Genomic DNA, 11,675 nt, shown 5'->3' with positions numbered 1-11,675 from the left:
ACTTTAGGTGATCTGCCAGGTTATACTATATAACAATTTCAAAAATCTCTGTGACTTAAAACAACAAATATTTATGTTTTACTCTTGTTTTGTGTTAGTAGCTGCAGGTCAGTTGCTGCAGTACTGCTCCAGGGTAAAGGTCAGTTTCAGGTCTGCTCCACATATTTTCTTATTCTGAGACCCTATTTGTAACATGCTTTTCCCATGGTAGGCAGCACAAGACTAACAGATTGCCCTGAATGTTGCACTAAAACTTAAAGATGTTAGCATGTGTCACACCTGCTCACAAACAATTGGCTAGAGCAAGTCGTTATGACCAAGAATAATAAAACAATCTACCATAGTCTTCAAAATTATGTTAAATACCTTATTTATGTTTGAGGTTGCTCTCAATCCAGTCTTCTTAGAACAAATGAGGATTTTAACCTAAAATCCTCATCAGCAATCTTTGGCAATGTAAGTGTCTAAACGGAAGGCTAAAGGAAAAAAAACAAAAAACAAAAAACCCTTAAGCCAAATTTCTTACATTCTAGGTCAGAGTTTTCTGTGGGAAAGATTATCACTCCTGTCAGTGCTTAAACTGATTTGGAAAAAAGAACTTTTCATTCTTAGAAATGTATAATTAATTAAACACCAGGCAAAGAGATGAATTTTCACTGGAGTTTAAATTGGATAGTTATAATAAAAAGTTTTAGTTTAATATGCTATTCTTAAAATCATTTAAGAGTAGCAAACTTGCAGGGCCTCTCTTCACATAACAAATGGAAGTTATTGAATATTTTTCAGTTACAGTGCAAGATCACATATTACAATTTCTGCTTATGTTGTGATTACATTGAAAATGCTAGACTGAATGATTATTTCCTGGAATCATAGAATACCAGATTTGAAAGGATCTGAAAAGCATATATTTTTCAACTGTAGTGTACTGATATGCCATTTTGCTGCAATCAATTGTGAGGTATGTTAAAATCATTAGTTATTCATGACAAGTAACTATTACTAGCAACAGTTAAAATACAGAATATTATTAAAGATATACTTGAAACCCAGCAGAGCCCTGTGGGGCCTTCCCAGGGACAGATCCCCGAGTCCCCTCCCCCACTCTTGTTTATAGAAAAGCTTTTGCCTCCTAGGCCTTCCCCAAGTTCCAAAGAGCAAATTTAATCTGAGAAGTGAGAAAATGCAGAAACAAAGGAAAACAGTCAAGCACAACAAAATAATAATTGTTTAGCCATAAAACAAAGTCAAGGGCCTTTAGTTCTTCCTCAAGGGCTATAGATAATATCCTGAGCCATACCCTTGAGTTGTTTTGCAGAAACTAAAGCGTGTACCAGACGAAAGAAGTTAACTGCTGACCACCAGCACACAGACCCCAGACTGGCTGGAACCAAAAGGATGATGTGTTGACTCCCAAAATACCACCCTGTTACCTCACCACCAACCAGTCAGAAGGATGTCCACAAGCTGATCAGGCACCCTGAGACCCTCTCCCTCACCTTGCCTTTAAAAACCCTTCCCTGAAAGCCATTGTGAAAGATATACTTGGGTCTTTTCAGCATGAGCTCCTCCTTCTCTTTGCTTGGTCCCATATTGGGCGTCTTGCAGTAAACTCTGTACTTTCCTTCACCACAACTTGGTGTTAATGAGTGGCTTTACTGTGTGCCAGCGAGGGCACCCAAGTTTGATTCTGCAATATACTTACATTTGTCTTCCTATAATATCTTCACTTTCACTTACTTGCATTCTGATTTTGTGTGTGTGTGTGTGTGTGTGTATGTGTGTGTGTGTGTGTGTGTGTGTCTGAAAGGAGTTATAGCTAGTTTGAAAAGAATTTGCATAATCCTGGGTACACCATGGCTACTTGTTTCAAACGTGAACATCATCCCCTGGAAATAAAGATTGAGTATCATTCCTTAAAGAGCATGTAGTCAACTTCCTACTTTTATTAGAACTTGAAATACAGAGAGTAATTTATCTAGCCACATATCTAGTTAGCTAAGTCTATAACCTAGGCCTCCTTGATTCCAGTACAGTGCTTTCCATTTCAATAAATAACCATCTGTTTTCGTCAGACAGTATAAGAAAGTGGAGTTGAGGCATTAGAGGATTAGGCAAGGCAATTCATCTACTTCTAATCTTTAGTCTTAGTTCCCAAAGTAAAGGAAAAGCACCAGAGAAACGGAGCCCAGATGGTATATTTTGCATGTTATCTATGCTCTAGGAACATTCTTTTTGAAATCTATTTGATCGCAACTCACAATAAGAAATACAGTTTAAATCACAACACAGGACATACGCACCCTCCCCCATAACTGAAACAGGAGTTTCACAAAGAATTCTTCCCCTTATTATATATGCACTCTGATCTTTAATTTTTGATTCCAGTCTAGCCTATTTCACTAAAAAATAAATTGACTTTTGAGCCAGTTTGAAAACCCCTGCCCTAGAAAATAGAAGGCAGGCTTCAATCTGTTGACAAACTCCAAAATTACTAGCTTTGCTGAAATTGTGTCATTCACAGAATACTAAACCTCCTTCATATGTATTTGAACTACAAGTACAATCTCTCAAACTTCAGAACAGAGCCTATAGAATCTTTTCCTCACTGGAACACCAGTTCATTACAATATCTCATAGATTCTAAGACTCATTGTTTTTCATATTTTAACATCTCTGAGTTCAAGATGTGTCTTTAAAAAATCAGTGGCATGGCATAGTTTAATTGGCAGTATTTCTTTTCTTTCTTGGGTAACATGAAATAACGGTAAGACTTAAAGTCCATGATTTCTTAGAGTTTCTATGAAATAGCTTAGTTCATAAGGATTATATAGGCCGAACTCTATTGCTTATTCATTTCAAAGTATCCAGCTGATCAGAATACTTCTTGCCGTCTTAAGAAAATGTAATGAGGAGATGACAATCACTTAAGAAAAAAACTTAGTTCTGGGTTAGAAGGAAAAATGAGTTACAAACTGAGTTTGGTTATTATATAAAGCTTTTTCATGTGCCTTCATTGTTAGCAGAATTTGATTATGATCTTTCTGCTTTTCTACCTACCTTATTTTTGTATTGTTACTGTCTTTCTTTTGGTCACTCCCATTTTACTCTTCCTCTCAATAACAGGGTTGGGGGGAGCGTTCCTTGGACTACCGTTAAAAAGGAAGGCAAAAAGTTATGTCCAAAGTTAAGGTACCTGAAAAAAAAATCAAGAATTAGGCTTTATTTTTTAAAATGGAACGAACTGTCCAATTCCTGTGTAGCTGTTTAAACTGCCACCAACCTAACGCATAGTAAAACTTAATGACTGTAAAACTGGCACAAAGGATCCTGAACAGGACTAGGAACCAAGATAAAATTTCTAGGCTATTTGCATCCCAGTGTGAAGGAAATGCACCATCCTCTCCTCAAAAATAAAAAGCTCTCATGAAGAAACCACTACATTAAATGTCACAATTAACGTGCTACTAGAAATAGGAACAAGTAGTTACTGCTTTCCAAGCCAGACACCACGATGCCTTCTGCTTTTCTTTGTTTGACTAAAACTCTAGTCAAGCCCCAGGCTGGGGAGGCGGGGGCTCACCCGGGAGCTCTCCGGTGCAGCCTCCTTAGATGAGGCAGGGCCCTGCACGACCGGTCCCGAAGACCTCGCCTCAACAGGCGCGGGGCGGGCGGCGGTAGGTTCGCCTCCCGAGACCGCCCCAAGGGGTGCAGAGGCGGTTCGGCGGCGTTCAGACTCTGCCTGAACCAGGTGTTGACAGTTGCTCCAGCCCAGTTGTCTCCGGCCAGGCAGAGGAGGGCTCTCCAAGGCCGCCTCCGCGCGTCGTCACGTGACGAGAAGGGGGTGCGACCGGAGCCCGCTAGTAGGGGGCGGGACCGGGGGCGGGGCCTCGAATGTGAAGGATCTCGGAGGCTCTGGATGCCCAAAGAGGTGGCGGCTTGGCCGATGACAGCATTAGGCCGCGACGCGTTCCCGGCCGGGCGGTGGTGGTAGCGGCAGCCCGAGCGGCTGAAGCGTTAGCTTTCGCCGGGGCGGTAGCCGCCGCCGGTAGCCCGCAGACGGAGGGAAAGTGGGGGCCCGCCCTGGCTGGTAGACCGCAGGGTCGGAGTTCCCGCCCTCCTAGCGGGCCGAACGGGCAGTTCCTCCGTGGCGGCCAGGCAGCGCTCTTGGTCTGAGCTCGCGCCCCAGCTGCCGCCGGCGACAGCGGCCGAGAGAAGTTGGGGTTCGATTGGACGCGTGCAGGGCCCCAGAGGAACCGGCCGCCTGCGCCCCGCCTCTCCGGGGGCTCCACACCGGTGAGTGTCGAGCCGGTCCCCGAGTTGGGGGGCGGCGGGTTCGCACCCCTACGGGCGACTGCACCCCTTGACTCCCACGTTCTGAGCTGGGGCGGACGGGCACTCCGGGCCCCCGCGCCGGGGAGTTTTTCTTTGGCTCCTTTGTCCCCTTTTGGAGTGGGAAATTCCAAAGGCTGGCGGGGATGGAGTGTTTTGGGGCCCACAGTAAGTGCGTCTGCAACCTTCCAAAGCCGCGGCAGGGGCAGGGGCCGGTACGAGCTTTTTGTTGGCCCTGAGTGTGTGCCTCCTCCCGAAGTTTGACTGGGCGGACGGCAGGGTCTCGCCGGAAGCCCCGGCGCCCTGGAGAGCTGGCGCTTTGTCACTTGGTGCCGTAAAGGCGAGGCTCCCGTTTTCCTGTGACAGCCCCAGAGGAGGTTGTGCCGCGCATCGCAGACCTCACCCGCCCTTGCAGAGCCGAGGGCCATGGTGGTGTTCCTCTAAACCTCAGTTCCTGTGGCCTTATTGTAGCGTAGGAGGAAGGCGAAGCCTTTGCTGTACTTTTAAATGTAATGTTTCTGAACCCCTTCTCAAGAATGGAATCAGGTTCCAAGGAGCTTCACAAAGAGCGTGCGTTTGGTTCATTGAAGCATCCGCTCACGACCGGCCGAGGCGAAGCAACAGTATATGCAGATTTTCCATTCACAAAAGTCATTTAACACCCTTCTTTATGAGAGACATGGCGGTTGGGGAACATACTTAATTTCATTTTATCTAAATGCTGCCTGAAATAATAGGTAACTTGGGCTCCTACTTAAACAGATGGGGAAATTTACCCAACTGATGATATATGCATGTTTACTTTAAATAATTTAATGAAGTTTTTGCCTTTCTGATGCTGGAAGACGTAAATGACTTCTAAGTAGTATTAGAATGCACTGTGTATGGTAGGGTTATTCGTTTTTAATTAACTTCCCCTGAAAGTTAACCTCAAATTAGTGCCACTTTAGGTCTTTTCAAATAACCATTTAAAAGGTGTTTTTCTGGGTTTTTTTTAGTCCCTCCCTTAGGATTCCAAGGATTGTGGAGGAACATGGGTGGAATGCTTGTTAGGTTTCCTCCTTCTGTCCCATCAAGTGTCATCTAAACTTGATCATGCTGAGAGACTAGGATCAATTTCTGTGCTTGCTAGATAGAACCTGTTTTGCAGTGAAATTATTAAGATCATGCTAGTTTTATGAAACAGGTTGGGGAAGGAAGAGTAAAGGCATGCAATTTGTCCTCTATTAAAAGTACAGAGAATTTCAAATATTTGTTACCCCTTTTTTGATAGTAATTATGTATAGAATGACTACAATATGCCTGTTTAAAGTAATGGGAAAGGGAATAGATGAAACATAAGAACTACCTTTTAGGTCTTTAATTATGGAGCTTAAGTTGTTGTGGTCAAATTCCATCTGAACCATTTGAGCTACAATACATTGTACACAGGTGCTTAGAAGTGCCTGTTTAATTAAAAATGGTCATGGTTTATTTCTCTTTCATTGAATCATAATATTTGTTGTAGCTGTGATCTATGAAAAGGTGCTGCTACAATTTTTTCAGTTAGAATATTATTACATTTTAGAGGCAATCAAATATGTTTCTTACAAAACATTTATGGCACCTATAAATTTGGCAATACCTAGTTTTTAGGTTTCTTTTGAATTGAAAAAGCCTTAAAATATACTTTGGAGTAAGTACACATACTGTTTGTAATGAAATTATGTTTTAGTTTTGATTTAAGAAAAAAGTGGTAAAATTAACAAAATTTGCATTATAAAAAGGTCTTTCTTTTTAAAGGACTAATTGCATAATTTAACTAGTGAGAGCCCTTAGTACATTTAAACTTGGTTTACAAATAATCCTTCAAGAGCATGTTGCTTGAATTGAAGCATGAATGACAAAATAAAGAATTGATACTTAGATGTAGTTTTCTAATATTATTTTGGAAAATCCTTATCTAATAATACTTGAAGTTTTATATTTTAATATCTGTGTTATCCAAAGCTGAACACATTTATAGCGATGATTTTGGAGCATTGGGGGATTTAAAAGTAGAAGACGTAGGTGCTGTCTTATTCTTATGAATATGACCTACAAATAATACATAAATACAACTTGAATCAAAAAATCTGTACATACTTCATTAATGAAGGTGCCTGCGTGCAAGGAGATTGAAGTATAGTTTCCTTGTGGTTAGGACACAGGAAGAGATATCTGGACTAATGTGTGAAGATTTCAAGTCAATATTTTCTTTCAGGAAATCCCTGAAAGATTTTAGATCTTCCTTCCACCTTGGTCCCCACCCTCTCATATATCCTCTCAAAGGCATGAAGTTGAAAGTCTCATCCAGAACACATGATAGAAGGGATTTTTCCTCCCTGAAAAATGTTACCAAGTTTGCAAGGAGAGAGCTTTCTTCAGAGACCTTGTAGGAAAGGAGTTCTTGTTCTGAAACATCAAATTCTTCTACCCTATGTTATTCTTACTTTTATTAAAATTGGAAACAATGTAAGCTCTCCATGATAGCAAGGACCGTTGACTTTCCAAATGCTTAATAGTCATCGAATAAAAAAATGTAGTTCCAGATGTACAACTGGAGAACAAAGAGGAGTATGTGATAATGTAGTTCAAATTAGATACAAGCAGTGAGGTGACAAAGAAATGATGTTGGCTTGGCAGGAGGGAAGCAGGTCATTTAATCTGGGGAACTTTCTTGGAGGAGGTGATTCTTCATTTAAGTCTTCTGAAAGCTGTATATCTGATGATAAGCAGGTGTTCTAAGAGGGATAGACAGCATGAACCAAAGCATTTAAATTGGACTGGGTAGTCATGTCAGATTAAACACAGTGAGTCTTTTTTGGTAACATTCTGAAGAATTTTTCTTCTTCCCTCATAACTGTTACCTCTCCCAGATAAAAAGATTGGCACAATTTATAAGAGCTAAAATTTAGAGTAGTTGAGTTTTGGAAGAGACAGTGGTACAGTGAAAGCAAGAGCATTGATCTGGGGGTTAGAAAATTTGAATTGGATTTCTGGTTGCATTTTATACAAGCAGGTGTTCTTAGGCAAATCACTGGGCCTTAGTTTTCTCATTTGTAAAAGGAGGAGGATAATCCTTATCCCACAAGGTCGTTGGGGGAATGAGATTACATAATGTATATGAAAGTGCATATTTCAATATTAGCACATAGGAGAAATCAAACATCAAATTATTTAAAAACATTTTTTTGTCTTTAGATCTTTAAAAAATATTTTGGTGAATTTATCATGAACTCTAAATCTACTTGACCTTTGCATTGACCTATGGTGTTAACCTTTAAATTTATCAGTATCAGAATTCTAGATGCTTAGTTTTCTTTCAATCAGGCATAATGCTTTCTGATATAAATGAGGCTTAATTGTGTTACTTCTTAATGTTATAAACCGCAAGGAATGGTAGATACCTCGAATTTGTAAAGCTTTAAGGGATATGTGTTACTGAAAAATCTGAGCCTTTAGGCTTTGTTCTCTACAGAATTTGCTTTTGAAGAAATTGCCCTTGCCTATCATGCAATCTGTGTATTCATTGTTGTGGAAAAAACAGAGCATTTTCCTGCTATTAAGGAAAAAAGTTACCAAAAATATCCTTTATATGTTTTTAGTGGTCTGAGTGACTGTAAACCATGAGGAATCTCTATCCGCTGTGCTTTACGTTAGAATTCAATATTTTGTGAGCAGGCTAATAGACTTTTGCATCAACCTATCTAAGCTTTTTGCTCCAGTAGCTGTTTGTCCTTTTATGAATCTCAAAATTTCGTTATACTTTGTGAACTCTTTGCAGTGTTTAAATCCATGGAGCAGGCTGTCCTTTGTGTAACATTTGGGAGGGAATTGTACTATAAAAAGACTAAAAAAGAGTCTTGAATCTTCAAATGATAAGCTAGTTACCCGCCACCTTCCATATTCACAAAAGCCTGAAAAAAAAAGAGGAAATGTTTTTTGAGCTTCAAGACTCTTTTCAGATAAAAAGGAGAAACTGTTTGATTCAGGGTTGTTAAAAACATGACAGATTCAGAGGGAGATTGATAGTTCCTGAAGGTGTCCTAGTCGGAGTGGTTGGTCATAATATAATAGCTTATACGTGTTGACTGCTAACTGTATCAGGTACTTGACATATATACTTGACAATGACCCACCCAGATCAGACTATTTTCTTGTCCTTTTTTAAACCTCAAGCACTGAGAGATTAAGTAGTAGGCCGCAGAGCCAGGATTTGAGCTAAACCTGAGTCACAGGGAGGCTAAGCAGCAGGTGGTGGAGCTTACCAACAGGATTTGAATTTGAGGTTTAACCTGACCTTTGACATCAGAACCTGTCCTTTTAACTGTCACATTATAATGCCTTGTATAGTTTATTTGCAGTTGCCCCTTGTGACAGGTCTTGACCTTTATGATCTTTCTCAGTCTATCTTGACTTTATGATTTGATGAAAATACAGTTTGTAATAAGATGGCCTCAGTTTTTTTCATTTCATGTGTTTTGACTGACATCCTATGTTTTACTTGGAGTAAAGCAAATAATTCTTTATTGTTCATTCAGTTGCCATTTTCTCGCTAGGAAATTCCAGACTAAACTGGAACTGTAAGGACATATAGTACAGTAGATACAGTATTTTAAGGTGACTTGTTACAATTTTTAAAATTCATGCTTTTTTTTTAAAGAGTAAAACTGATGCACAGAATTGGTATGGATGATTTTTATGAGTGATATTTGAGGGACACTAATCTGTATAATTAAAAGCTATCCTTTCGAAATGTCCACCATTAAAGTAACTTGTTTTTTGGCTGCCGGATGCCACTATTAGCAGGAGTAGTTTATCAGATTACATAGTTTCTTACAAAGAAGGCTCAGGCCCCTGTGAAAATTACGAAGTCTGTTTAAGTACTTTTGTTTTTACAAAATTAAAAAATTTTTTAGTTAATTTAATTTGGCTGCGTCGGGTGTTAGTTGCGGCTCACGGGCTTCTCTCTAGTTGTGGCACGCAGTTTCCAGAGTGCACCGGCTCAGTAGTTGCGGCGCAGGGGCTTAGTTGCCCCGAGACGTGGGATTTTAGCTCCCCAACCAGGGATCAAACCTGCGTCCCCTGCATTGGGGGGCAGATTCTTAACCACTGGACCACCAGGGAAGTCCTGTGTAAGTACTTTTTAATGGGGTTAGAGTATGGTAGATTTGGGGAGACAGCAGTTCAGTCTAAGTAACACTACATATTATTGGGTAAGAATAATGAGGTGGAATTCCTTGGACATGAAGGCACAGGTACATTGTTCAAGTAGAGAGTAGGGTGAGGGACTTCTGAAGACAAGTTTTGCTTACTGTATAATTTTGCCTGTTGTTTTGACTATAATAACATTTAAGATCAGTGACCCAGAGGTAAAGAAAAACAGTGCTGTGTATCAGAGTGGGGAGTTTGTAATAGTTCCCTAGGCTCTTTCGCAAGATGTGGATGCTTTATAAATATTCACTGATGATCAGGGAAGGACTCTCTTACTACCTATTATTTTAGAAATCTAGGGAGGCAGACTAGCACAGGCTCTGGAGCCAGGCTGCTTATGTTCAGAACCTGCACAGCCACTTAACTAGCTTATTGCCCTGTACTGGCCCTATGCTGACATGAGATGGCTTCAGGAGAAGAATATGGTGTATTTAGGCAAAGCAAGGCCCAGAGATGCACCCCGTGATTTTCCTGTTCTTATGTGGTATGAAAGAGATCTGGAAGTTCTCACATAATCCTAGTGAAGGAAATAGAAGTTAACAGAGTGAGAGCTAGCAAGCCTGTCATGAGGGTACTGTTGTGAGGGGAAGACCATGTTATAGACATTGTGGAGAGGGCGGCTGTGGCAGATTCAGCTCAATGCCCACCAGAATTTGTTGTCTTTCTTGCCTTAGTTCAGTTAACACTGGGAGGTGGCTGCCCAGACAGGAACACGTTTCTCAGTCATTCTCTCCTCTATCCCCATCCTCCTTCCCTGCATCTAGGTGGGACCAGAAGACGGCTTTTCACCAGGGGAATGTGAATGGAAGTGATGCACTGTCCCTTCTGAACTGAGGTGGGAGAAAAGCAGCTGTGTTTCGCCACCTTCTCTTTTCCAATCCAAGGGCCAGATGCAGAGGCTGGGCCTCTTCAGGTGTGATAATAAGATTGGGAAGATCTCTAGTCCCTCAGATTACCATGTGAAAGAAAGCTGTGCACCAAACAGGAGCACTCGCGACAGACTATAATTTTAAGGAGACATTTTAGTTGTGTGAAGTCACTGATGTTTATTTGTTAAGCAGCTAGTATGGCCTTAACCCAAGCATGGGCTGCTTAGAAGAGGTAGTTGAGGCCCTAAGAATATCCATACCAACAGGAGCTGAGGGGCCAGGTTAGGAGGTCACTGGACGCTGCTGCAGCATCCTCATCAGTATATGCCATTGCGACTCTTATCAAACCTCAGAGGCCCGTGAGCACCCAGAGGGCAGTCCATGGGTCCACGTTCAGACCATCTGTAACATTCCCAGTGCCCGTGAAAGCTTTCCTCTACATCCAGATACCATGATAAGTATAAGGAACAGAGAAACTAGAAACGTTTTTCTGTAAAAGTCTGAAGAGTTCCGGTAAAGCAGGGTTTCTCCAACTTGGCTTTATTGACATTTTGGCCTGGATAACTCTTTGTTGTGGTGAGGGCTGTCCCATGTATTGTAGACTGTAGAGCAGCATCCCTGCCCTCTACCTATTAGATGCCAGTAGCACCTCCACTAAAGTACAACCAAATATGTCTCTAGACATTGCCAAATGTCCCTTGGGGGGCAAATCACCCCCAGCAGAGAACTGCTGCCTTAAAAACAGAGTTAACCTGAAAGAAATTATTTTAAACTGAAAGAAACTTACCTTTAATTAATGGACTTTTTCTCCCCTTAGGAGATGGGTGGAGTTCATGGGGGAGGTTGGTTTACGAATGTGCAACAAAGGAAGCTATGCTGCTTTTATAAAACATACTAGTTTCTATTGAATGTCGATCTACACTTCTGCTAATTTATCAGTTTAGACGTTGTCTGGATTTTCTGCTTTTTCTTCTTTCCTTTTCTTTCTAGACTGGTAGCTATACTTCTTCTTGCCTAGATAAACACATTTCCCCCATCCCCCCCCCCCAACCCCAGCTGTCACATCCATATGTCCGTCACTAAATGACAAAACCCAAGATATGGTTTTGATACTATGACTATGTAAATATCATTTAATCCTAGGCCAGGTAGTATGCTCAGATTATGATTTCTTTTCTACAGATCCTATTAAGCAGCCCTTGGGCCACTTGAAGAAAAATACCTTGATACCATCAAGGT

The 11,675-nt window shown here is 41.1% G+C and overlaps 1 protein-coding gene and 1 long non-coding RNA gene across 2 annotated transcripts in view; one reads left to right on the top strand and one right to left on the bottom strand.

Annotated features, from left to right (window-relative positions):
• Positions 1–365: 365 nt before the first annotated feature.
• On the bottom strand, positions 366–3,738 carry LOC114885871. Its single transcript, XR_003791203.1, has 3 exons — positions 3,584–3,738; positions 3,061–3,196; positions 366–476 (listed from the first exon to the last, which is right to left on the bottom strand). It is a non-coding gene; the product is annotated as an uncharacterized LOC114885871 (long non-coding RNA).
• A 331-nt stretch (positions 3,739–4,069) lies between these two features.
• The window catches only part of OSBPL8 (oxysterol binding protein like 8), a 187,813-nt gene continuing 180,207 nt past the window's right edge, over positions 4,070–11,675 (top strand). The window contains exon 1 of the mRNA XM_029204668.1: positions 4,070–4,296. The gene's annotated coding sequence lies outside the window, so the exon portion shown is untranslated. The remainder of the gene's footprint in view (positions 4,297–11,675) is intronic.

The sequence above is a fragment of the Monodon monoceros genome, unplaced genomic scaffold (assembly GCF_005190385.1).
Source record: "Monodon monoceros isolate NGI ecotype Baffin Bay Population unplaced genomic scaffold, NGI_Narwhal_1 Super_Scaffold_6, whole genome shotgun sequence".
In the NCBI taxonomy this organism is placed as follows: domain Eukaryota; kingdom Metazoa; phylum Chordata; class Mammalia; order Artiodactyla; family Monodontidae; genus Monodon; species Monodon monoceros.
Note: the sequence above shows the minus strand (reverse complement) of the source record. Positions and strands in the feature narration are given on the sequence as shown.